This window comes from Ascaphus truei, chromosome 1, assembly GCF_040206685.1.
Source record: "Ascaphus truei isolate aAscTru1 chromosome 1, aAscTru1.hap1, whole genome shotgun sequence".
Lineage (NCBI taxonomy): Eukaryota > Metazoa > Chordata > Amphibia > Anura > Ascaphidae > Ascaphus > Ascaphus truei.
In genome coordinates this window covers 35,384,998-35,412,129 of record NC_134483.1, presented here as the reverse complement: position 1 = coordinate 35,412,129, position 27,132 = coordinate 35,384,998, and the positions used below count along the sequence as shown (strand labels likewise).

The 27,132-nt window shown below is 46.9% G+C and overlaps 1 protein-coding gene and 1 non-coding gene across 3 annotated transcripts in view; one reads left to right on the top strand and one right to left on the bottom strand.

The window, feature by feature from the left end:
- Nucleotides 1-27,132, top strand: part of MYO5B (myosin VB) — a 340,466-nt gene that overhangs the window by 40,869 nt on the left and 272,465 nt on the right. The gene's annotated exons all lie outside the window — the stretch shown is intronic.
- On the bottom strand, nt 6,283-6,354 carry TRNAA-UGC (transfer RNA alanine (anticodon UGC)). Its single transcript has one exon. It is a non-coding gene; the product is annotated as a tRNA-Ala (tRNA).

The following is a 27,132-nucleotide window of genomic DNA, read 5'->3' as shown; positions in this document are numbered from 1 at the left end:
ATATATTTAATATGACTGGACAAAGTACAAATTTGCACTCACAAACGGCCGTGAAAACCAAGAGCTGTATGAGAACTGCTCATGCTCCCACCTCTGCTCCTGGATGTTGCTCCGCTGGATCCGAAGTCCAGAATAGCTGGTGTTACCTACAGCGCCTCTGCTTGCTTGGTCTCCCCGAATTGGGGTCCTCCGGCAACACGTGATACTTAGCAGTGGTTCTGCTTTGATGTTCCGCTTTGATGGAGCCGCTTGCAACTTCTTCACAGAGTCTTGAGTGCTCAGATAAAAAACTGGTATAGCAAATACACAGTCCCTACAGCTGATTTTCCCTGATGAAATATATATATATTACATACGTACAGACATACATGCATACATACATATGTAGCGGGTGTACCCCTGGGGTACCATAACTACGGGTGCTTCGGTCACCTGTGAGGCTAACAGTAGGCCTGAACCTCCGTCACTGTAAGCCTGGGGTATATACTTACACACTGTGCAGCGCCTCCACTGATGAGGGATCCCAACGTGGTGGGAGTGTGCCCTCACCAGAACAACCATACAGTAAACTCACACAATGGAATAAAACAGTATTTACTGAGCATGTACGGTAACTTCAGCAGAACTTTAATTGCATAACATCATTACATCATTCATCAGAATTATCAGAGTACCACCCCTCCGGTTAATCATGGCATTACTTCACATATCAGTCGTTGAATCACCCTTTGTCCTTTGTGTACCAATGTGCCAGGGCACTTAACCTCTGAGTGTCCACCAGCTATAAAGTGAATGTGAGTGTGAGGGATAGTGCTTCCCTGTGTTGGGGCCCGTTGGTGCACTTATACTAGGTCCCTGGTCATAGTCCTGACGAAGGATAATCCTTTGATGATAGACAGCTCCGCAACGTGATCTCGCGACGCGCTGCTCCTTGCAGGAATGAGTACACCGTCTGACTCCACAGGGGAGGATCCCCAGCCGGATGATCCTTTGCGAACAGTCTCTGCTATGGAGTCAGATACTCTTTCAGCTATAGACTGTACTGACAGTCAGGCACTGTCCTGCAGCATCTCTCTCTCTATGAGTATAGTGAAAGAGTCCCTGTCGTAAGGCAGTTCCCTATACCATACAGTAATTCTCTACAGTGTCTCAGGGGACTAACTAGGCCCTGGGGGTTTACCTCTGGCCTAGTCCCTCGAGCACTGCTCCGTGGACACTACCTGCAGCTTCAGTGTCCAGGTCTTGACTCCGAACTTCCTGTCCCAGCAGGCAGTAGTCTTTCCTTCCTTCAGAAGCAATCGAGCCATCCCATTGGCTATCGTGTATCACCAGGCAGCTTTCTCCCTAAGCATCATGGGCGTTGTAGTCTCTGAGCTGCTTGATTAACATTGGGGCCGTGTGCGCATAGGACATTGTGCATGCGCAACTTTCCAGCACTCTTCCAGTTCCTCGTCGCTTCCGCGCATGCGCGACTCTGCGCTCGTGCGTGCGCACGCCCAACATGGCGGCGCCCTGCGGCGGGAGCTAGCGCTGACTCTGTCGACCTGTCGCACCTCCCCACATGTCTGAGGGTAAGGAGGGGGGAAACCGGGAGCGCGGGGAACCGGAGGGATCCTGGCTACACATACATACATACATACAGGGCTCGACAAATTATAAAGAAATGCCACTCGCCCGAAAAAAAAGGCACTCGCCTCCCATTTTTTTTTAACCGGACTGTAGCACTCTCCCTCTCACCCCCCTCATTTTACCTGCTGGTGAGTCTTAACGGCGACGTGGCACGGAGGCGTGGCGGGGTGTCACCCAGCATTCTCCTGCGTCACCCCCTGCAACTCCCGTGTCTCGCCCTGCAACTCCCGTGATTTGACGCCGTGTTGCCATGACAACAGGACGCTATACAGCATTGCCATCACAACGGGACGCTAGGTGACGTTATGTCGCGTCCCGTTGTCACGGCAGCGCGGCGCCGTGCAGCCATGTTCACAGGAGTAGCAGGGGGAGACGCAGGAGAATGCTGGGAGATGTCGCACCACGCCGCCGATAAGACGCGCCAGCGGGTAAAATGCACTTGTCCAGGGCGAGTGCATTTGTCGAGATAGATAGATCTATATATATCGCACACATATAGGGTTTTGCTGCTTTTAATCCAACATTTCATTAGCACCGTCCAGAAAACTAAGACGCTCTGACATTTGCGATTCTCCCTGGTATAAGAAAAGCGGGATTACTGAGGAAGTGTGACAGAGCTAAATTGATTTGGGGTATTATACAGCAGCGGCGGTGACTTGCAGTTATTAAACTGCTTCTCGTGTGCGTATCACAGTATTTAATCCATTTTATGGGGATATCTGCCTCTTCAAGGGACAAATCGAACCGGTTTCACTTGGAAGACATCTTGTTTTCTCACGTTTAACACACCGCACTTTCCATTTTAGTTTATATTTTTCTAAAATGTTGTTATTTTATTCCTTTTTTTTTTTAATAATAAAAATATGCTACTTGACTTAAAGCAAATGGTTAGATTTTGTTGAAGATTTTCAGAGAACTAGAAAACAATCGCTTTTAATATTGGGACAACGTTCCTATTGCTTCTGAATAGGACTTCTGACTAAGACGCTGTGGGTAATAGCGCGTCTGAGATCAGATGCATTGTAAGGAACCCCAACCCTCTCTAATAGGGCGTCTGAGATCAGATGCATTGTAAGGAACCCCAACCCTCTCTAATCGCGCGTCTGAGATCAGATGCATTGTAAGGAACCCCAACCCTCTCTAATAGCGCGTCTGAGATCAGATGCATTGTAAGGAACCCCAACCCTCTCTAATAGCGCGTCTGAGATCAGATGCATTGTTAGGAACCCCAACCCTTTCTAATAGCGAGTCTGAGATCAGATGCATTGTAAGGAACCCCAACCCTCTCTAATAGCGCGTCCGAGATCAGATGCATTGTAAGGAACCCCAACCCTCTCTAATAGCGCGTCTGAGATCAGATGCATTGTACGGAACCCCAACCCTCTCTAATAGCGCGTCTGAGATCAGATGCATTGTAAGGAACCCCAACCCCCTCTAATAGCACGTCTGAGATCAGATGCATTGTAAGGAACCCCAACCCTCTCTAATAGCGCGTCCGAGATCAGATGCATTGTAAGGAACCCCAACCCTCTCTAATAGCGCGTCCGAGATCAGATGCATTGTAAGGAACCCCAACCCTTTCCAACAGCACGTCAGGGATCAGATGCATTGTAAGGAACCCCAACCCTCTCTAATAGCGCGTCTGAGATCAGATGCATTGTAAGGAACCCCAACCCTCTCTAATAGCGCGTCTGAGATCAGATGCATTGTAAGTGTAGCCCCGAGGTAAATTTGAGCTTTCTGGCCCCCCTCCGCGAGTGCCGTGCGGTAGCGGGTGCCGCCGGAGGCCTTGACGGACCCGCCGGCCCTTCGCGAGGGTGGGGGCCAGAGCAGGGAGCAGATCGGAGCTGCGGTTGCCGGGGACGCGATCGGGCCGTCGCTAGGGCCGCGATCGCGTTGCCACCGGCTCGGCGGCTAGGAGAGAGTGCGCCGCCATTGCGCGTAGGTTCGCGCATGCGCAGGAGGCGGCCAGCGCGCGATAGGACTCCAGGGCTAGGGAGAGGTCGCGCGAGAGTAGGGAAGAGGATAGGAAGGTTGAGGCGGCCATTAGGGGTTCGCGCATGCGCGAGGGAAGCGCGCACGCGGCCCCAATGCATTAGGCAGCCCCTGGGAACTACAATTCCCAGGAGGCTTAGGGAAGCAGAGGTCAGGTGCTCCCTAGTGGCCAATAGGACTGAAGGAAGCTCAGCCCGGGAAAAGAGATACATTTCCCGGGCTTTGCAACAGCAGTCAGGGCAGAGCAGAGGAAGGAGTAGGAAGGGTGCAGGGAGCGCGTGGCTCCTGCATCAGGTAAGGGTCCTCCCTAGATTCCGAGGCAGGCCCCAATTCCCGGGTAAAGGGCAGGGGGTAACTGAAGAGGGACGCCTTAGCTAGGGAGGTGACCCTTGAGTGTGGAAGGTGCTGGTTTGGCAGTGTCGCAGCGGAGAGTGCTGTGGGCACTGTCAAAGAGGCACGGTGTGCTAGCAGTGTGTTTGCTGCGGGATCCAGGGGCTGTGTGTGATTGCAGCTGCCTGTGAGTAGTGTCGCTGTATGTGCTGGGCACAGTGCGTGCAGTGTGTGTGAAGTGTGGATCCCTGCAGGCTGACAGTGTGTGCGGTGTGTCAGCTGCAGGTGCTTTGGGAGTAGCTAGTTAATAGCTAGTAGCAGTTACAGTTAGGACTGGGTAGCTAGGGGAAGGGGGAGGGCAGGTTATGTCCACAGGCCCTAGGAGTTTCCCTCAAGCCATCTCAGGTTGCGGTTCTTCAGGGACAGGCACTAGGTTAGGGTTGCTGTCACTCTAAGTAGTAGTTAGCGATAGGAGGAAGCGGCAGTTGCTGTTCCCATGCGGTTGGTGTTGCCGTGGTCCGGTTGCAGTTCCCGTTGAGCGGTGGGACCCTCGTTGGGGTCCACCGGCAGAGTACCTGGAAAGGATCAGACGGACGTCTGACCCTTTGAGAAGAAAGTTGCGGTCCCGAGCATCGGAGTGCTCGGAAGGTATCTTCAATATTATAAAGTGCACCAACTGGGCCCTAGCTTAATATAGTGACTGCGCAGTCACCCACGACCTCCGTAGGAGTTACGAGACCTTGGGTGTGGGGTGATCACAGGACACTTGGTTGGGGAACACCAGACATTGGGTTGAGGTGATGCGGGTAGAGCATCAGGTTATGTTATGTGATGTTATGTAATGAGTTATATGTGTGTGTTAAGTAAAGTGTTAGTTATTGTTTTATCATATACGAGTGTCATTGTATTTCTTACTCAGGGCTATCTTTCCTAACGGGGGATCCCGGGTAAGTGGAGGCGCTGCACCAAGTAAGGGTAAGGGTTTTCCCCAGGCTCCCAGCTAGCGGAGGCTCAGATCTCCTGGAGCCACACAGGTTATGCAGTACCAGTAGTCCCTTAGAGCAGGTGTGTTGCAGGGAAAGGGACCGGTTAGACCACGAGGGGCCAATGTGATATTGGGTGGGTCGGCCGGTTCACAAAAAGGGCTACATAAGGAACCTCAACCCTCTCTAATAGCGCGTCTGAGATCAGATGCATTGTAAGGAACCCCAACCCTCTCTATTTATTTATTATTTATTTATTTATAAAATATTTTACCAGGAAGTAATACATTGAGAGTTACCTCTCGTTTTCAAGTATGTCCTGGGCACAGAGTAAAACAAATAATACATGGTTACAAGTACACTTACATAAATGAACAGGGTATACATTATATACAAGACATTGCGTGCACAGTTAAAGAAAATATATATTATGAGCGTATGAAACAGTTACAGACCAGGTTAAAATGTGAGAAGAGCCTTAGATTTGAAAGAACTTAAACTGGTGGTGGATGTGAGAGTCTCTGGAAGGTTGTTCCAGTTTTGGGGTGCACGGTAGGAGAAGGAGGAACGTCCGGATACTTTGTTGAGCCTTGGGACCATGAACAGTCTTTTGGAGTCTGATCTCAGGTGATAAGTGCTGCAAGTGGTAGGGGTGAGGATCTTGTTCAGGTAGCTGGGTAGCTTGCCCATGAAGAATTTAAAGGCAAGACAGTAAAGGTGAACTTTGCGCCTAGACTCTAGTGTTGACCAATCTAGTTCTTTGAGCATTTCGCAGTGATGTGTGTTGTAGTTGCATTGGAGAACAAAACGACAAATTGAATTGTAGAGGGTGTCAAGTTTGCTAAGGTGGGTTTGAGGTGCCGAGCCATATACTATGTCTCCATAGTCAATAATTGGCATTAGCATCTGCTGTGCGATACGCTTTCTGACCAGGAGACTTAGGGAGGATTTGTTCCTGTAAAGTACCCCTAGTTTGGCGTAGGTCTTGGTTGTCAGGGTATCAATGTGCATCCCGAATGTTAAGTGGGAGTCAAACCATAAGCCCAGGTATTTAAAACTAGTGACAGGTGTTAGGGTGATGTTAGCGTTGGTTCTAATCAGGAGCTCAGTCACTGGAAGCTTTACAAATTTAGTCTTGGTCCCAAATACCATTGTTACAGTCTTGTCAGTGTTTAAAAACAGTTTGTTTTGAGAAATCCAGTTTTCGAGTCTCAAAAAGTCAGACTGAAGTATGTGTTGAAGGTCAGAGAGACTATGGCTGTGTGAATATAGGATTGTGTCATCTGCATACATGTGTTTTGAGGCTTCCTTACAAGCTGTGGGAAGATCATTAATGAACAAGGAGTGGAGATGCTGGGGATTGAACCCAGGGCCTCATACATGCAAAGCATGCGCTCTACCACTGAGCTACATCCCCCAGCTAATAGCGCGTCTGAGATCAGATGCATTGTAAGGAACCCCAACCCTCTCTAATAGCGCGTCTGAGATCAGATGCATTGTAAGGAACCCAAACCCTCTCTAATAGCGCGTCTGAGATCAGATGCATTGTTAGGAACCCCAACCCTCTCTAATAGCGCATCTGAGATCAGATGCTTTGTAAGGAACCCCAACCCTCTCTAATAGCGCGTCTGAGATCAGATGCATTGTAAGGAACCCCAACCCACTCTAATAGCGCGTCTGAGATCAGATGCATTGTAAGGAACCCCAACCCTCTCCAACAGCACGTCTGGGATCAGATGCATTGTAAGGAACCTCAACCCTCTCTAATAGCGCGTCTGAGATCAGATGCATTGTAAGGAACCCCAACCCTCTCTAATAGTGTGTCTGAGATCAGATGCATTGTAAGGAACCCCAACCCTCTCTAATAGCGCGTCTGGGATCAGATGCATTGTAAGGAACCCCAACCCTCTCTAATAGCGCGTCTGAGATCAGATGCATTGTAAGGAACCCCAACCCTCTCCAACAGCGCGTCTGGGATCAGATGCATTGTAAGGAACCCCAACCCTCTCTAATAGTGCGTCCGAGACCAGATGTATTGTAAGGAACCTCAACGCTCTCCTCTTTTCAGATGACCTACAAATTGCAGGGAACCCTTTAGGGATGCCAGGGGAATCCCTGATGAAAAACACAGCTGCTATCTAGTTTGTAAAAGGCAGCCCAAATTCACTCTTAGTGACGGTATTCTGACACTTGGGTGCTTACGGGGTAACAGTTTTATGTCATGATAAATCCGTAAACACAGACCTTCCATACGGTTATAGGCAGTGTTCCCTTCTCAAAACATCCGGAAGTATTACGTTTTGTAGCAGTAAACCCCCTGCATTTTTAGCTTTGTTTTTGCTTAAAGTTGTTACTGATACTGTATAATGAGCGATAACATATTTTACAGCACTGCTCATTTCATACCGTACTAATAAATCATAACTATACCACATAATGTGTGCAAATTAATACGGTATGCAGAAATATATTGGGGGAACGAATGGATTGCACAGGCAAACAAAGTACAGCAGGGCCCCGCTTTGCGGCACTCCACTTTACAGCGTTCCGCTCATACGGCGTTTCCCAATGTATACCCATATTCATTAGGTTCGCCGCTTGTTCCGGTTTTCCGGCGATTTTCAGCATCACGCGCTTAGCAGCTGAGTATCCGGCTGTCACTAAGCAACAGTTTTAGCGCGTTCGCAACTCCTTGTCAGATGCCATTTGGCAGCGAAATAGTCTGTTGCAAAGGTACAATACAGTACAGCCGGGCCCCGCTTTACAGCGATTTCCGCTTTACGGCTGCGGCCAGGAACGGAGCCCGCCGTATGAGCGGGGCCCTGCTATATACATTTGTGCAGGAAGTGTAATAGGCAACAAAAAAGGGCATTATTGATGAGATTTCCTGATTTGAATTTTTTTCTTATTTAACGCTGACAATGTGTACAGCTCTGCGCGTAGAATTTTGCCGGCACACTTAGTCTCTGCCCCAAGTAGACAACCTTATTTTGATCTCTGAGGCACAGGTTCTTAAAATGACCTATCCAAAGGTCAACGGGGAAAGTGGATACTGGGATTCGATCCAAGCTCCACTGCTACAAAGACAGCATTCTTTCCGCTATGCTACTGTAAGTAGAGTGCTGCTTACACTGGCGGCGGTATAGAAATACATGCTATTTGGAATTACAATTTGCTTGTAAGGTTTTGGGGGGGTATTGTTCTATTGTGCAGTAACCCTCGTTTCTCTTTGCCTTACTCGGCGTGACTTGACATTTCAGCCAACAATGCACCTCAATTGCGGCATCCATTAACTTATACAGCCACTACAAACGTGACCTTTCACTGCACTTTCCAATTATTCCCTCTTAATAACAACAAGCTCGGAATGTGTGTCTGCTGTTTCTTGCCAATAAGCTTATAGGAGGCTGGGGCATAAAACACATCTCTTCTTGTGTATTCATCATACAGGCGGTCCTCGGTTATCCAACGGAATCCGTTCTGGAAGTAGCGTTGGATAGTGACACCGTTGAAAGTGAGTCCCATGTTAATCAATGGTCGGATAACACATTCAGGCATCGGATAACGTCCCTTAGGGTGGCATTGTAAAACGTTGGATATGCCATTCGGTGTAAAGTGAAACGTTGGATAGCGAGGACTACCTGTACTCTGTCTACAGCAGGGGTGTGCAAACTGGGGGGGCACAATAATTTGGGGGGGTGGGTGCAGCAGTTCGATTTCCCGCACTGTCATCCCCAACAAACTTCCCCGCGGGTTACGGTAAATCAAGGGGATTAACCCCCCAAATGCTGCATTGTCTCACTTTTCTGTAATAAATCCTCATACAAGTGTCCCCGTGACTTTGTGATGAAATGACTTTAGGTGCGAGGGGCGACCTTTTCTTAATTGACAAGAACATTTGCACTGTAAACCCATGCAGCTCTGCACGTCTACTCTCCCATTGTCTATCACAGGGGTGCTCGACTCCCGTCCTCAGGACACCCCCACAGGTCAGGTTTGAAGGATAACCCTGTTTCAGCACAGGTGGCTCGGTCACTGCTTCAGCACAGGTGGCTCAATTAGAGGCTCAATCTGAAGCGGGGATTTCCTGAGGACCTGACCTGTTGGGGGAGCTTGAAGACTGGAGTTGTGCAGCCCTGGTCCATCCCAAACAAGCCCTGCTGTGTAAGGAGGTTTATGTGGCGTTATGGTATGAGCCGTACACATTGCAATAAAGCAAGCCGAGCGGTATGTTATGGTGAAGCTTTTCCCTCTCCGCTGCCAGGGTCGCCCGCTGAGCATTGCAAGCTTCACTGCCACATTGCAATCCGATGAAGGGATTAAATCAATGACACTCGTTCCTGGCAAACACAAATTAAGGCTGATGAAAAATTAATAACCCCGATATGTTCCACTATTCAGATGTTTGCACTTCCTCTGCATGGCGCGCCGCATTCATTTGCTATCTAAATTGTGATTTGACGCGCCGTGAATAAGTACTTAGCATGGATGTTATCTCCGAAGCGAACGCTGTCATGAGCATTATCTGTGGGGCGCCGGTTCTGCCGGAAACGTGCAGATCACACACACACATCCAACGCTTGACATTTTTCTGGGTTATTTTTCTACGAAGTGAACCTGCCAACGACTCTGCTTGTCAAACACGCCATTTTCAGGCCTGACAGGTGTCACTCCGTTCCGGAGCGCGTCTTTCATTGAGTAAACAAGCTGGAGACACCATCTTCATAAGCCCAGTGATGCATAGGTTCCTGTTCAATATGCTGTGACGATCTCTCCCCTTCCAATGAATGAGCCGAAAGCAAGGGGAAGACACGCAGCATATTGAGTAGGGACCATACAGTGACACCTGACTTCAGATCGTCCAAACGGGTAGTGCCCGTCTATGTTAAAGGGGCAGCCCAAACGACTGCCATCGTGGTAGTGCAATGTTTAATAGGTTAAATCAGTGTTTCCCAACTCCAGTCCTCAGGGAACCCCAACAGGTCAGGTCTTAAGGATATGCCTGCTCCAGCACAGGTGGGTCAATCAGCGGCTCAGTCATTTTGACTGAGCCACCTGTGCTGGAGCAGGGATATCCTTAAGACCGGACCGGTTGGGATTCCCTGAGGACTGGAGTTGGGAAACACTGGGTTAAATGATGATGCCTTTTAGTAATAAATAAATCAGGCGAGGATAAGTTTTTTTTTGTTACATGTATTTTTTAAGCACATGCTAAGGAGGGTTTTTCAGTCCCCCACAATTTCATAATAAAACAGTGTCCATAAATGTACGCGTAAATGACGAATTGCTATTTTCTCTTGTCTTTTCTTTGTAATGTAATTAAAAATGCCTTCATTGTCTGAACAGATAAAAGGGTACAGCAGCGACTACCTGGGAAGCACAGATAGTGCAGAGCCTGCTCACAATAAAACGGAGCGTTTGTCACACAGCAGAGAAATCACAGGTTCACTTTCAGGATGATTGTATCTTGGTATGAAAGTCGTCAACTACACTGATGTGTTTATTTTGCCCACTATGTGTGCCCCATAGGATCTGAGATGATATACAGTACAGGCTCAGCCAATAATTCTTAGGCAACTCCAAATCAGTCACGGGTGACCTCTCACATTACTGTTTTACTGCTCCTCGTCCTTTGTGTATTGTATATATGTTGATGACGTGTTTTCATGGCCGGTCTGGTACTTGCTTATCACAAACCTGCTTGTACCATCTGGAAACAGAATAGGTACTTCCAAGAACTGTATCAAGATACAGAGAAAGTGACAAGGTCACAGCAGTCCCCTTTTCACATTGCACTCAAGGCAGAGGAAATAGTAATGTACATAAAGATATAGTATCCACCAAAGGAACTATTGTCCCATAAAGATTGTATATATGTACATGAGGATACAATATCCAATAGAAGGATCTTTATGGGACAATAGTTCCTTTGGTGGATACTATAACTTTATGTACATGACTATTTCCTCTACCTTGAGTGCAATGTGAAAAGGGGACTGCTGTGACCTTGTCACTTTCTCTGTACCTTGATACATATATTTTCCCCATGCACCAGGTTTTCTATATATTTGACACTTGGGTTTGAGCGGTATCTTGCCATAATCTATTATATCTTCCAAGAACTGATCTGATAACTGCAGTGCCGCGTTTCACTCATCCGCAGCATCAATGACCGCGGAGACTTCAAAGAAGTCTCACTCTTTGAATCCAGAATGATTCTCTTAACCCTTGAGGGTCATCACGATTTGCTTATTTCTTACAGAGATTGTTAGTTTCAGGGGTGAACACGATCTACAGTAACTGGCAGAGGAGGACTTCTTGTGTTCATAAGAGAATAATATGATTTGTATTTACCAAAATGTACACAGCAATTAGTTGGGTGCAGTAAAACTACTGTAGTAGTTGGAGAGTCAGAACTATGGGCTCACTCTGCTGTCATTGTAGCCATAATTTGCACTTCTAATTAAAATAATTACAGAAAACCTTTTTTTTTGTGTCTAGATGATTGGGGTGGGGAGGTCAATCCAGACGAAAAAGCAAATGCCAAATGGAAAACGGTTGAATACCAAATGGGTGACAATTATTTGGACGAGCTACTATTTTAATACGGGTGTGGGAATGGCGAGATACATTTTTCCTACCTTTTCGTTCCCTCTTTCTATTCTACGTCTGTAAGCTACACAACAGCTATGTATAAAGCAAAGTGTGGTAGCAGCATGTAGTTAATTAATTATGTCATATTCCTTCCTCTTGCAAGAGCATCAAACGTGTGTGTGTGTGTATACATATATATATATACAATGTTCGACAAATCACCCAAAAATCTACTCGCCCAACCAAAAAATCTACTCGCCACCTAGCCCCGCCCCCAGCCTGCCATTAGTCCCGCCCCTAGCCCCACCCCCACTTTTTAAAAAAGGCGTAAATTGCTACTAAGAAGCGAGTGTGTGACTAGTCGGGTGGGTGAGCGTGTGAGTAGGGGATGGGAGGGTGACTAGGTGGGAGGGTGACTGGGTGGGAGGGTGACTGGGTGGGAGGGTGACTGGATGGGAGGGTGACTGGGTGGGAGGGTGACTGGGTGGGAGGGTGACTGGGTGGGAGGGTGACTGGGGGAGAGGGTGACTGGGTGAGAGTGTGACTGGGTGAGAGGGTGACTGGGTGAGAGGATGACTGGGTGGGAGGGTGACTGGGTGGGAGGGTGACTGGGTGGGAGGGTGACTGGATGGGAGGGTGACTGGGTGGGAGGGTGACTGGGTGGGAGGGTGACTGGATGGGAGGGTGACTGGGGGAGAGGGTGAATGGGGGAGAGGGTGACTGGGTGAGAGGGTGACTGGGTGAGAGGGTGGGAGGGTGACTGGGTGGGAGGGTGACTGGGTGAGAGGGTGACTGGGTGAGAGGGTGACTGGGTGAGAGGGTGACTGGGTGAGAGGGTGACTGGGTGAGAGGGTGACTGGGTGAGAGGGTGACTGGGTGAGAGGCTGGGGGGAGGGTGGGTGAGTTGTGGGTGATTGGGCAACTGCAGCGTTACATCAGCACAGCCCCCCGGGAACCCCAAAGCGAGGCCTCCCAACCCCCACACAGAGACAAGGCCGCGGCCACCCCAGGGACATCGTGAGGCCTCCCAGCCCCCACACATGAGACAGGGCCGCCCTGAGCCTCACTGCACCCAGAAGGAGCACGAGCTGCGGTGATGTCCTGCCTCCCCCCCCAGGGCACACCCGTTACCTGGCCTAGGACCTTCGGACGCTCTGGTACAACATGATGGGCCCGGCGGCGGATGGCCCGTTTGAGGTGGGGGGCAGATGGCCGGATGGGAGGGGGGGCGGATGGCCCAATGGGAGGAGGGGCGCGGATGGCCCGATGGGAGGGGGGGCGCGGTGGCCCGATGGGAGGGGGGGCGCGGTGGCCCGATGGGAGGGGGGCACGGATGGCCCGATGGGAGGGGGGGCGCGGACGGCCCGATGGGAGGGGAGGCGTGGATGGCCCGATGGGAGGGGGGGTGCGGATGGCCCGATGAGAGGGGGGGTGGATGGCCCGATGGGAGGGGGGGGTGGATGGCCCGATGGGAGGGGGGCACGGATGGCCCGATGGTGGGGGGGGGGGGGCGGCCCGATGGGAGGGGGGGCGCGGATGGCCCGATGAGAGGGGGGGTGGATGGCCCGATGGGAGGGGGGGTGGATGGCCCGATGGGAGGGGGGGGGGCGGATGCCCCGATGGTGGGGGGGGGGGGGGCGACAGATGGCCCTGCAGGGGCCTGTGGCAGACAGGCGCGGAAGGGGCTGGCTGCCGGAAAGGGGAGGAGTGAAAGCACCGATGAGAGGAGGGAAAGTATTGCTGGGAGGAGGGAGGGCACTGCTCAGAGAGCCGGAGGCGGGGTAATCTCCCCCAACAACATGAACCCGTCTCCGGCTTTTTTTTTTTTGTCCAGCGCGAGCGCGGGAAATTTAAAAAACAAACACGTGTGCTGCTTGGGCCAATATTTACTCGCCCGGAGGTTAAATCTACACGCCCCGAGCGTGTAAATGTATAGCATTGTCGAACACTGTATATATGTATATATATATTAGTAGTTTTAAGTTTTTTTGTTGAAACAAGTTACTATGTCAGCTCAGACCTTGTACTTTAAATATGGTTAGTAAAGGATAGAAGAGAAAGATAAAAAAAAAAAAAAACCTGATACATGCCATTTATCACGTGCATGTAATTCCTGCATCAACAAGTAGTTGGAATGTTACAAGCTTTCCAACCTCTCCGGGTCCTTCATCGGGTATGTCAGAAATACAGAAACACAATATTATACAGGTATACAGTGTATGCAAGAGGGATATCTGGTTACAATGAATCTAGACAGGACGGGGGCAGTAAGATAAGGTAGTAACAGGTAGCCTGGTGTGAAAATCTCTCACTTTACTGTAGTCCCTCCATCTCACTAATTCAATTAACATTGACATACAATCAGTCAACATGTGTGGTATGGAGAACATTACATTTTTTATTTTATTTACTGCAGACGCATGGTACCAGCACAGTTTTTTTTTTTTTTTTGTTTCAATCCAGAATATGTAGAATGAATGGATGCTCCAATAGTCCCGGAAATACAATCAATAAGCCATAATGAATATCGTAAGATAATGGTGGAGGGTCCACACCTGCTTTTTTGTCATTGATTGGGCAATACATTTTTCACTTTTATCACCTGTGCCCCATTAGTCTGGGCAGTGCGCTGCTGTGTGCATTTTTTGCATTTTTTTCTGCAGTTTTTTTTGTTTACAGACGTATAGTTGCACATTCTTTTTAAAGAAAATGATTTATTATTAGATCACAAATATTGTATCCGTATTTCCAAAGTAGATCATTTTCAATCGTAACAGTCTTATTTAGTTTTAAGGCTACGCTTATAGTGCCGGACGACGATGACGCGACAGAGCGCCGATTGGTCGCGATCGCTGGAAGTCATCTCTATTTGATTTTCCACCAATCCGTCGCTGTCGCGTCGCGCTTACTATAAGCGCACGCGATGGCGGCAATGTATTTGATTTGCCGCGGCGTCGCTGTCGCCGGCCCTATAAGCGCAGCCTAACACTTTCACTTACCAAGGGTCAGAGTTTAACTTCCACACATCCAGAGCAAAAGGTCGCAGCCACAATTGCCATAGTTGGTGAATATTCTGGGGAATTTTGCCTTAGACAATTTATGCTGATCATGAGCAGTGAGCTTGTTTCACCAATTTATACCAAAAAGAGACCTTTGGAATATGTGTGAGCTGCCCTAGAGGCCCTGTTATTACATTAGGTGGCCCAACACTATTAAAACAAAAAAAGAGCTCTGTAACCCATCCACCTTAATAATGCAGAGAAATGTACTTTGTGTCTTCATTTTCCAGTTAGTCACACAGTTCCAAACTCCTTGTAGAAAAGCGCAAGTACCGGTGTAGCAAGCATTATTACCACTGTTAACGTGGCTGAACACAAGAAATAGTAACGAAAAATAACGTGTGCATCAGCGAGATAATGCGCGTTACCATTAATGTCAGTGGAGCCGCATTATTTATTGCTTTAAATATCGCTGTAGCGTCAATGCATTGCGTTAACGGGAACATGAATGATCGCTACATCTGTAACCTGGCCGCACATTAATGGTATTCAGGTATTCAGCTTTGGTACTATGTGATGACTGCTCTAGGTGCCCTGTAACCCAAAGTAATAATCAGTAGCAATGGCCTCCCGACAGCACTGGTCGGCATTTTGGTGCATGCAGTAGGTTGGATCCAACGTGGTATGCGCACTTGATGTTACTGTATATACCGTATGTGGACGGAGGACTTTGCAATGCGTTCTCCTTTGTTAGATCTAAACTAGCAGCCTGGTATTGCTTATCTTCCAGTAATAGTACCCTGGCTGTATTAACGCTCCTATGTTGATTTAAGTAAATGTGTTAGGTCATCTGTACCGAATGATACTTTATCTCTGTGTTGGTTTTGTCTGTGCTAAACACTGGGTAATGTTTTGGGCATTCGGTACATATTCACACGCAAGCGTGTGCAGTATTAACGTTTGCTGTGTTTCTAATTCATCTGAATAATGTGTATACATGATGCCAGTAGTGAAATAAAAATGTCATTATAGAGGTGTATAATTAATTCTTAGCAGTCAGGAGACATGGGACTTTAATTTCTGATGTCACTGATCTCGCTGCCGGGCTGAAGTGCATTGAGACTCTTTGCTTACCGTTCCAGTTTGTGTCTCCTCTGGAAACCTCATATTTTATATGGCACATGATAGGCTTGTGGGTAGCAGTCAAAACTATTTTGAATCTCAATTCCCTTCAGCCTTTCAATAACAAAAATAATATCACAAATCAAAGATGAGGAGAAAACAAGGATCCTTTTCTGTTTTATTTATTTTTGTTTAGCTTCACCAGTGTAGGGCTAATTTTTTTCTGTATACATTTCAGACTATGAGGCTGACTCTTTATGAAATCAGTGGGGAATTTCAGCCAAAAATGACTTAATCAGCCGTATGGGGACATATGGAATCGGCTCCTGTATATTAGACAGGATGGTGTTCTCCTTTACAGCGGGGTCATATTTAAGAAAGACGAGTAGTTGAGAAAGTAAAGTCAAAGTTCTACCTGTAGTAGTGGGAAAAATTGCAGCAAGCATTTCTGCATCACCAATTGAGCAATTAGAAGTCTTATGATGAGTGGGCCGATAAACTGTATTAGAATTCTTCCGGGACTGCGAATCTTGCACACTCTCTCTGCAGGAACACAACTGTGCTATACTGTGTGGTAAAACACACAGGCAAATATGAATTTCTTATCTACAGTACTGCTACACCCGTTGTCACTAAGATATATTAATTTGTTGTTGTAATTAGAGTACTTGTACAGGTGTGCTCACTGAGACAATAATTTCTTATATACAGTACTGTTACAAGATATACATTTCTTATATACAGAGGTGTGTGGTCCATGGCTCTTCAGCCTGAGATGGAACCTCACACTCACGTGAGGCCCCTCCTCACTTCTGGAGCAGGGGATCCAGAGTCTGCTGGGGGCAGGTTTACAACGCTAGGGGGACGGGTTGTGATGTAAGTGAAGGGGTTATGATGCGAGTTAAGACGAGAGGCGGTGGGGTTTAGGACTCTGTCCCAGGGTCTCCCAGCACCGTGAGATTGATCTAAGTCTGCGTGAAACCATGAGCCCTAATGAGTGAGACTCACAATATTTGCAGGGCTGTATATAAAGCTACAGGGGCTGACACTAAGATTGGAACTGTGCAAAGCCGTCATATTAGCAATAAAGCACACCTTCTACTGAATGGGTTTGTATTGAATATTATGTATCAGAGTGAGATTCCTTGGTGCAAAACTGGGAGAAAGAGAAAACCTAGTTTCCCAACCATATATTTTTTTGCCCACAGTGCAACAAGATATATTGATAGGTAACCTCAACAGCGTTTATGGGGCAGGGAAAATGAACTACCGTGATATTTTGACACGTCTGTACGCATGTATGCACCTACAGTACAGGCAGGTGCCGATGAAGGACTCGTGTAAAGTATTTAGATCAGAGCACAGCAGTGTTGGCCCCTGTGGCAGTAACATGCTTGTGAGTAGTGATCCTTGTAGACCTGCAGACTTTGTCAGGGTTTACAATTTGAATGTGCCGGATTACCAGCAATTCCAGATGGCCTGAGATTTAGAATATAACTCTTTCTGTATTCAAGGGAATTTACTACAGTAGCATGTTCTGTAGGTTACAAAAATCAGGAAAGCCTGATGAAGGCTGGCGTGCTTTTCCATGTGGATACGGTGACGGTAGGGGCAATGGGGCTCTCATAATAAAGGTCAAGCCCAACCACTGTCCATATCCGACTGGATGGATATGCAGGATTGCTTGACAGGACAGGCTTAGTGGATCTCTGTGTTCTTCTTCTCTTGGTGTTTCAGCCATTCCAGCTGTGATGGAACCCGGGGTGTATGGGTGTCAGCCCCCATCACGAGACTTCTTACCCTCTTGCCCAGGAACTGACACCAGGCAGAGGTATAGTTGAACAGGATTTATTGTAGTGTATTCTTGCAGCAGTTCCTCCTAGCAGCGTGGTCTCTCTGAAGTCACTGGCCCGCCCCCGACACGCCCCCGGCTTTCCCTGAGCCTCCGCGCGCCTCAGCACGCCCGCCGCAACCCTGGACGAGGCCTAACATAGCAGATATACTATGTGCGGAAAGATAGGTATGATGGAACATACCCTGTTATATATAAAAAACAAAACAAAATGGAGCCAAGCAACAAACTGTAATCTATGTGCTTTTACACACTCCTGCTCAGTGTTTCTGATAACTGCTCTCTGTGAAAGAGGTGAAAAAATTGCTACTCTGTTATTTAGGCCCTCACGATGAAAATCCATATCGAATTAACTGTTTTATACAAAGAAACAAGCTGGTATTTTATAAAGCACAAGCTCAAAAATAACAATACTGTTAACAAGTTTTATTTTATTGTAATATAGACAGTACTAAATCCTAGCTCCTTTTTTTTTGCTAAGGGGAACTGCACCTTTAATGTTACATTCCTTTCCCTAAATGTGATGAATGGGGGAGCTCCTCGCCAGACAACACTCCCGAGTGACACATACCTATGCAAATAGCCCCAAATTGAAAAATAACCAGGCTAATTACATACAGGGCATGGGTTCAGTTTAAGGAGATCCTGAAAAACTGGTCTGTTTGTGGTCCTTTTGGCCTGGATCTGCCCATCCCTTCCCCAACATGCACCTGTTGTATTTTTTATACATTCTTAGCCTATTGGTATACCCATTACGTGGATGATCTTATATCTCTATACAATTACTATAAACATTATTGTACAATAAAAAACTCAGAAATTCTACATATGTATTTGGCTTCTAATGCAGCATTGAATGTTCTCCAGTGAAATTAAATGACTGGTGTGTGTATCTATATATACTTTGTATCTATATAATACTTTAGTATTGTGTGTAGTGTCATATACCTCGTCCCAGGCCCGCAGTAGTGCCACAAAGCATTAGAAAGTATTCTTGGGGGCCCATTCGCTAACCTTTGATGCATCTGCATCTCACCGTATTCATTAAACACACAGCTAGAATACTTTCACTTTCTCCCAGGACAGTCCCTGCTCATCTCTTCCATAAAGCTGCAGTTCAAGCAGTCATTTTTAAAAGATGTTTTTTTTTTCCTTTCAATTTGTGCATCAATACAATCTGCACACTGACAAGTGATTAGCTAAGTTGCAGATCCGTTCTCCTGTAATCGATTGCTGAAGATTTGGCTCGGGGTTCACTAAATGCATCTTGGGTAATCTTCTGCTGCACTGACAGCCAAAGTTCTGTGAGGAAGATCATGTGACCAGGCAGGCACTAGATTCAATTGGTTCACTGCTAGAGAGACAGCAGGGCTCAAAAAAGTGATGCTGTTTCAGAAGGGGAAGGGGATGTGACTTTGTAAATGGTTGCTATAGGAACAAAAATGCAGGTTACATTAGAATACATAAAAAATGTCTTTAATTGTTTTTTGTTTTTAAATGCGTCAAGTATTTTTTCATAGTACAGAACTGATTTATTAAAAAAAAAAAACACATGTAGGATATTGCTTGAACTGCAGCTTTAAATCCCTCTCCTGGCTTCCCATCAAGTTTTTGATGGCCCACAAAATTCTCCTTCCTACCTTCAAGGCTCTCCCCTCAACTGCTGCTCCCTACATATCCGCTTTGATTTCTTATGTCCTTACTCGTCTCCTGCACTCTGCTCATAACAGTCTCCTTTTCACCCCTTTCACCTCTACTGCTCTCTTGCCTAATAATTTTTCCCTTGCTGCACTATACCTGTAGGACTCCCGCACACTCAGTATGCGCCAAACTCCTTCTCTCCCCACCTTAAAATTCACTTTTTAAATGAAACATTTCCATAGCCTAGACTCATGGCTGCTGTCCCACACTCAGAATTGCTCCTATGAGCCATTGTGGCCAAGCACTGCCATCTACTGCACTTATTCCCTCACCTGCTGTTGCACTTTTGTATTATAATTACATGTATTGTCTCTCTTGTAAAGCACTGAGAACCCTGTGGGCACGATATTAATAAAGATTTACATAGAGCCCTTATCCAAACTGATGTTATTGGCGAGAGGGGAGCGCCCATTGATTAATCTATATACACAAGTAGATTGACAGCACAATAACGTTCATATATACAGATACAATAGGTAACAAGGTCCTTTTGCAAAACTCTTCTCAGGGAACCTCAGTTGTACGGAGTTTACATATGGGTCAAGTACAGTATTGGTTGGTTACCCCCCAAAATAAAGCATTCCCCCAGAGCGTGAGAATGGGTCTCAAATATGTGTGAGATGTGTGTGAGACTACCAAAAAAAGGCATCCGATGGGCCGTTTGACACTAATACATTATGGGGTCTGGCACTCCAGGGGCCCCTGTGACGTCATAGCTACGTCATAGTCTGCCTACTTGTTTTTGTAGGGGAGCACAGAACGCCATCTGACAGGAAGAGAATACTCTTCCATAATGTCATCAGTGATGGAGCGATCATGTGATCGCGAGTGCCAGTGTGGCTATGGCACTAATTGGGTACAGGTGCAGTTACACATAGGGAGAGAAAAGATTAACAACGTATTAATGAAGGAGCCGTCTTAGGAAGATTCCAGAATAGTTTAAAATCAAACATTTATTTATTGGTCTCCTATGAAAATGTCATATTTTTATTTCAAAGCATTCTATACTGTATAATTCTAATATCGGATGCCTATTGTGGTCCCTCTTTATATGTGTTGCTAGTTATAGCAGCACAGTTTCCACACGAAAAAAAAACAAGAAAGAAAGTGTCACCCCTCCCCTTTTTTAGCTCAGACTTATGACTTTTGCTGAGGTGAGGGCCTGAGTCCCGATTGGTAACTTAATGGGCCACTCATTGCCTATGGTCAGGTAGCAGAAGAGAATGCAGACACAGTATATGGATGGTACAATGGATTTTCTGTACCCTTAATAACTTGGGCAACCTGTGATCCTCAGCAGACGATCACTACATTCTGTATACAATTATAACACAAGCCCCAATAATGCTGCGCGAGTGTATATCTGTGTCAGTTGTGCGTTAGCCACCCAATCCCGGGTATATTGGCTTTGTGATGGTCATGGTCCACACTGATTAGCAATGGAAGGGGGATAACTCCTCCCCTTCTGTTCTGCAATCCGTGACAGAACGATCACGTATGCAGTAACGGGATCAGAGTGCCAGAGGAACGATGTCCCCCGGCACTCAAAGGGTGCATGTCATCTCCATCAGCTCTTTTTGTCAGAGAAGGTACCGTCTTGGGGGGCAAGAGCATGACATTAAGAGGCAAGTGTAGAAGGGTAAAAGAAGGTGGATGTTTATTAAACTGCAATGGCGTTGATTTGGAAACTCTCATTGATTTGAATAGGAATTTCCGTGCGATCGTGCCCTGCTTGACACTATCGCAGTTCAGTGACTAACCCCGGTGTGTGCAGTGGTTGGAAGGGGAGGTCGAGGTTTATGGGTAGAGCGCTTTGTAAAGTAGAACTAGAATTTGAAATCTGATTGTGAAGGAGATGTGGGTATCTAGCAGAGAGACCTCCACGCAAGGGAGAGGTGGAGGAAGAGAGACGGGAGATAAAAGGTGTCTGGCAGCAGCATAACGGGGGAGCGGAGAACGGCAACAACGAAAAAGGCGTCTATGTATCAATGCAGAGAAAAGTGTGTGTAAACGCACCGCTGCGTTCTTTGCTGGTGATGCTGCGGTGTATGCAAGAACAGTTTCTTACGTCTGATGCAGAATTTTAGACATACACCACTTCAAATATGGAGTATTTTTTTGAGGGCAAATAAAAAAGGAAAAAAACAATGACTCAGAGACGCAGAATACGTGATACATTTTATTTATTTTTATGTATAAAATGTTTTACCAGGACGTAATACATTGAGACTTACCTCTCGTTTTCAAGTATGTCCTGTGCATAGAGTTAAGGTGACAAGTAATACAGTACATGGTTACAAATACAGTTACATAAATGAACAAGGTATACATTATATACAAGACATTGCATGCACAGTTAAAGATAGTACAGCAGGGCCCCGGGTATACGGCGGGTTCCGTTCCAGGGGCCCGCCATAAAGTGAAAATCGTCGGAAAGGCGATCCGTCGATTTTCAGTGATTTTGCATGCACAGAACGGCGTTTTCGCCGTTCTGCGCATGTGTGGCCTATGGTCTGCGCGCGCAAACTACAGTATGCGCACGCAGACAACGGTCTGCGCATGCGCGCGCTGGGCGCAACCGCCCATTCTGCGCATGCGCGACCCGGAATCAAAGATGGCGGATCCCTTCTCGGTGCCGCCGTATAAGCGGATCGCCGAAAAGCGGGGCGCCGAAAAGCTGGGCCCTGCTGTATATATTATAGGCGTATGTAACAGTTTCAGACCAGATTAAAATTTGAGACAGCCTTAGATTTGAAAGAACTTAAATATTATATTCTGTGCACCATATTATTCCTCCCACTGACCCTCCCCAAGGTGCAAGCTAGGACAGATGGGGCAATATTGGAAGAACAAATATGCCGGTTTAGTGCCATATGTAGACACAGTAGTAGCTGCAGTGAGCGTGTGTGTATTCAGCTACAATAGGTATGCAGCGATTTTCACAAACGTGAACTGTAGCTTTGAACAAAACATGTTTAAACCCCTGATTTTCAGCTGGTCTTGTTCCTACTGTGGGGCTTATGCAGAGAGGAACGTAAAGTTCAATTTCGCCAGGTTAGAGGCAAAAATTTCCTCATGTAGGCAGTTACTGGCGAGAACTTGGCGGGCCAATTCAAATTCGCCAGACGTGTGGCGAGAAGCGTGATTTCGCCAATGCGGAAACACGCACGATTCCAGTAGCTCCGATGCGCATGAACGCGCCAATCGGAGCTACTAAATGGCGCGTTCAGGGGAAATTTTGCCCGCCAACTAAAGTTGGCAGTATTGTGGCCAGATAACGCGCGCCTCAGAATGGCGAGTTTCACGCCAAGTGAAACTCGCCTAATTAGTACTTTCCTGCACACCGCGCTACCGGAGTACCCTGCATAGGACACAATTAAATGCCAAACCTGCGGCGAATTTAAGCCTTTCTGCTCCGTACCTCTCTGCATAAGCCCCTGTATGTTTTCTCAACTCTTTGATGCCAGTTGTACAACGTTAGAGAAGAAACATTAGACATGAATGCTAATCGCGTCTCCGGTGCCTTCGTGATTATTGGGAAACGCAGCAGGGATGAAGCGGAACATATTTTGTGTAACGGTTGATATAAGCAAATTCACCAGAAAACCATGTAACGTAGAGGATAGTGCTCAAGACAATTACCCCTGTCTGTCTGTGGGAAAACAGAAGGTTAATACTCTGACAGCTGACAGCGGCTTACTCAGAACCACAGAATTGTCACGATTCAAATCCATTTCCTAAGATCTTTTCCTTGAATGCAATTCAAAAACATACAGTATATGAAACATAACAGAATAAAGAAGCACTCACGACAGCAGATATCTTGCCATGGGTGCATGTTGCTTCAACCAACGAGAAGATTAATGACAAAATAGCACATTATATAGGAAATATATTAAAGTTTCGGTCCCAATCTCACACTTTTGTCAAAGTCTTGACAAAGGTCTGATATTGGGACCGAAACTGAAATTTTTTTGCCATGTAATAAATAAAAGTTGATTTTTTTTTTTTTAAGGTCAGTAGCGTGCGGTTTGATCTTTTTACATCTCTGACAATACAAAATCATGGCCTTGTTACAATGTATGCATGAAGCCCAATAGTTATAGTGCAGATCACTTTACATTAACCGTTAATAGACCATATAAAAATAGCAAAAACGGAAACCTTATTACATGGAAAAAAATTATCCTTTTTTTAAATAAATTCTGTTAAAATTAGAAACATCCTTACATTTCTCTCATTGTTCTGTGAATCATTTACACACTGTATTGTATGGGGTTAGAGGCCCATCACACCTTGTTTCACATAAGCTATATTAAGTTGCAATAAAGTAATTAACCCCTTTGAGTGCTGGAATGAGAACGTCTGGCACCAGGACAGTGTGATCACATGGTCCCAATTCCTTCTCTGGGCCAAAGGTTTAAGCCAAGGCGAAATCACCCCAATGTCATGAGCCACATAAAGGCTTAAAGTCCTACAGTATCTGCAAACAGCGCAATAATAGATGTCACAGATACATACCTGTGGAAAGAATGCAGCAACACTCACAGAATTACGCTGCTCACAGATTCTTTACAAAGGTAATTTCATCACACACACACACACACACACACACACACACACACACACACACACACACACACACACACACACACACACACACACACACACACACACACACACACACACACACACACACACACACACACACACACACACACTAAAAAAAATCTCCGAAATAAGCACTCGGGGAGTACCGAAAAATACGAAAAACTTTATGTAGACACTTAATAAAAATAACGCCCTCTCAATGACACAAAACGGAGAAACAGAATTATCCACACTCTGCTGCTCCAACAGTCCTAATCTATAGGAAGATACAGTGGGAAACGGCTTCTCTCTCTAGGAGTAAATAGGAACTCTGCAGGGGAAGGTTTCCATGTCCGGAGCGGCCGATCTGTCTAAATACACTTGTTATATTTTCCGGTACACCCGGAGTGCTCATTTGGGAGGTTATTTTTTCCTTTTTTTTTTTGTTTTCATACATATTATATACCTCCCAGCACCATTAGAGCGAACACCCTGTGTATTTGTACCTGGATGTTCATATTTCTCTAATTAGTTGTGGGTACTATTAATTCTAGTTTCCTGCGCAGTTTCCTCTTTGTTCTGTGTGTGTGTGTGTGTGTGTGTGTGTGTGTGTGTGTGTGTGTGTATATTAGTGTGTCACCACAAGTACCCAGTCAACCCACTCCCCCTCTACCGCCCACCCACCCACCCACCCACTCACCCACTCACCCTCTCCCGCCCCGTGTGTGGGCAATCGTAGGACAAAATAGTTACAAAATATTTATCAAAGGAAAAAATCCCAATACTTTACAGCAGCGGAACATATAACGCTGCACGATTTGTTTTTGGACTTTTTTAGTATTATTACCAGATTGAAGCAGCTGAACCCCATTAATTCAGCTCAGGGGACCCCCTGCTTCCAGAGATACTTGCGTCCGTAGGTATCTCTGTGTGGAGTTTAAGTGTCCAGGTCCCGCGGGCAGATAGGAAGCCGCGCAGGATGACTTCACGGCTTCCTATTAGACGCCGCCATTTCATTAGGCACACAAGTTCGGAGGCAAGTATCTCTGGATGCAAGTGGTCTCCAGAGCTGACATTAATGCTGTTCAGGTCTGGAAATCGCCTGCTTCACTTAATGGGATATTTCGCCATGGCCATTAGGCCGTGACAAAATGCCACCGAGTTCCGCTACGGGACACTTTGCTGCAGGGCAGCTCGCCGCGGGACACTTCACTGCAATGTCCGGCACCTGACCCAATGAGGCAAGCCAGGTCTGCCGCTCCGACAACTGCATGTTTAAATGTCCTGCGCGGGACCGTTGCACTGCTAGACAGGCCGCTCTAGCGCGCCATCTTTAAAAGTCCCGTGGGACATTTAAACATGCAGTTGTTGCAGCAGCAGACCTGGCTTGTCAGGTCGGCGCAGAAGCGGACATCGCGGCAAAGTGTCCTGCACCAAAATGTCCCTGTGGCAAAGGAGGAATGCCGGCAGCATTTTGGTCGTGGCGAAACATCCTAGACCACTGCTTCAATCCTGTAATAAATATATATATTTAAAAATGAGCTGTGTTTTTTTTGCACTAGTTTTGCAGCCAGGAGACATTCATAAATAGGCCATTAATAGTATTTGTGATTCAGTATTAATGGAAAGAACGTGCTCTGGTATTTTATACATACCATTTATATTTCTATGCACTGCAAATGTTGTGAGCTTGCCATCAATTGTGGGTTTTGTGCTGGCAGGGTATTGGCCTTCTCCATGAGGATCTTTACTTCACTGTAGAAATGTGTTTAGTTGTTGTAGAGCAGTGTTTATCATCCAGGCTGGTGCGACACACTGCCAAGGGAGCCCCAGCTCCCGGGGGAAACACTGCTCGCTGCTCAGCTGGCACATCCCGCACTCGCTGGAGACTGAGGCTGTGAACCTCCTCTACTCGCTTTCCTCTCTGAGCCCCGAACAGAGGAGTGGAAAGGCAGATTGCAGCCACCCCCCAAGATGCATGTGAAGTGTGGGAGGGAGAAAGGGAATGAGTGTGCTATGTGACAAGGGGTGTGAATGTGGAGTGCGTGAGGGAGAAAGGGGATGAGTGTGCTATGTGACAAGGGGTGTGAATGTGGAGTGTGTGAGGGAGAAAGGGGATGAGTGTGCTATGTCACAAGGGGTGTGAATTTGGAGTGTGTGAAGGAGAAAGGGGATGAGTGTGCTATGTCACAAGGGGTGTGAATTTGGAGTGTGTGAAGGAGAAAGGGAATGAGTGTGCTATGTGACAAGGGGTGTGAATGTGGAGTGTGTGAAGGAGAAATTGAATGAGTGATGTGACAAGGGGTGTGAATGTGGAGTGTGTGAAGGAGAAAGGGAATGAGTGTGCTATGTGACAAGGGGTGTGAATGTGGAGTACGTGAGGGAAAAGGGGATGAGTGTGCTATGTGACAAGGGGTGTAAATGTGGAGTACGTTAGGGAAAAGGGGATGAGTGTGCTATGTGACAAAGGGTGTGAATGTGGAGTACGTGAGGGAAAAGGGGATGAGTGTGCTATGTGACAAGGGGTGTGAATGTGGAGTGCATGAGGGAGAAAGGGAATGAGTGTGCTATGTGACAGTGGGCCTGAATGTGGAGTGTGTGAGGGAGAAAGGGGATGAGTGTGCTATGTGACAAGGGGTGTGAATGTGGAGTGCGTGAGGGAGAAAGGGAATGAGTGTGCTATGTGACAAGGGGTGTGAATGTGGAGTGTGTGAAGGAGAAAGGGAATGAGTGTGCTATGTGACCGTGGGCCTGAATGTGGAGTGTGTGAGGGAGAAAGGGGATGAGTGTGCTATGTGACAAGGGGTGTGAATGTGGAGTGCGTGAGGGAGAAAGGGAATGAGTGTGCTATGTGACAGTGGGCCTGAATGTGGAGTGTGTGAGGGAGAAAGGGAATGAGTGTGCTATGTGACAAGGGGTGTGTGAGGGAGAAAGGGAATGAGTGTGCTATGTGACCGTGGGCCTGAATGTGGAGTGTGTCAGGGAGAAAGGGAATGAGTGTGCTATGTGACAAGGGGTGTGTGAAGGAGAAAGGGGATGAGTGTGCTATGTGACAAGGGGATGGATGGGCAGTATGAGAAAAAGGGTGTGTGCTCTGGGACAAAGGGTGTGGGGGTGAATGTGGCGTGTCTTGAGAATAAGGGTGAGTGTGTTGGGTTTGTGCATCTGAGGAGGGCGAGTGTGGGGCGTGTGGACGAGAAGGGCTACGTGCAGTCTGATGTGCAGAGGTGCCCTGAGATTTAAAAAATCCTGCAGGGGTGCCGTCCCCAGAGAAGGCTGGGAACCGCCTTTATATTGAATGCTAAGAAATCACCGCAAAGGGGAATCCATTTGGTGG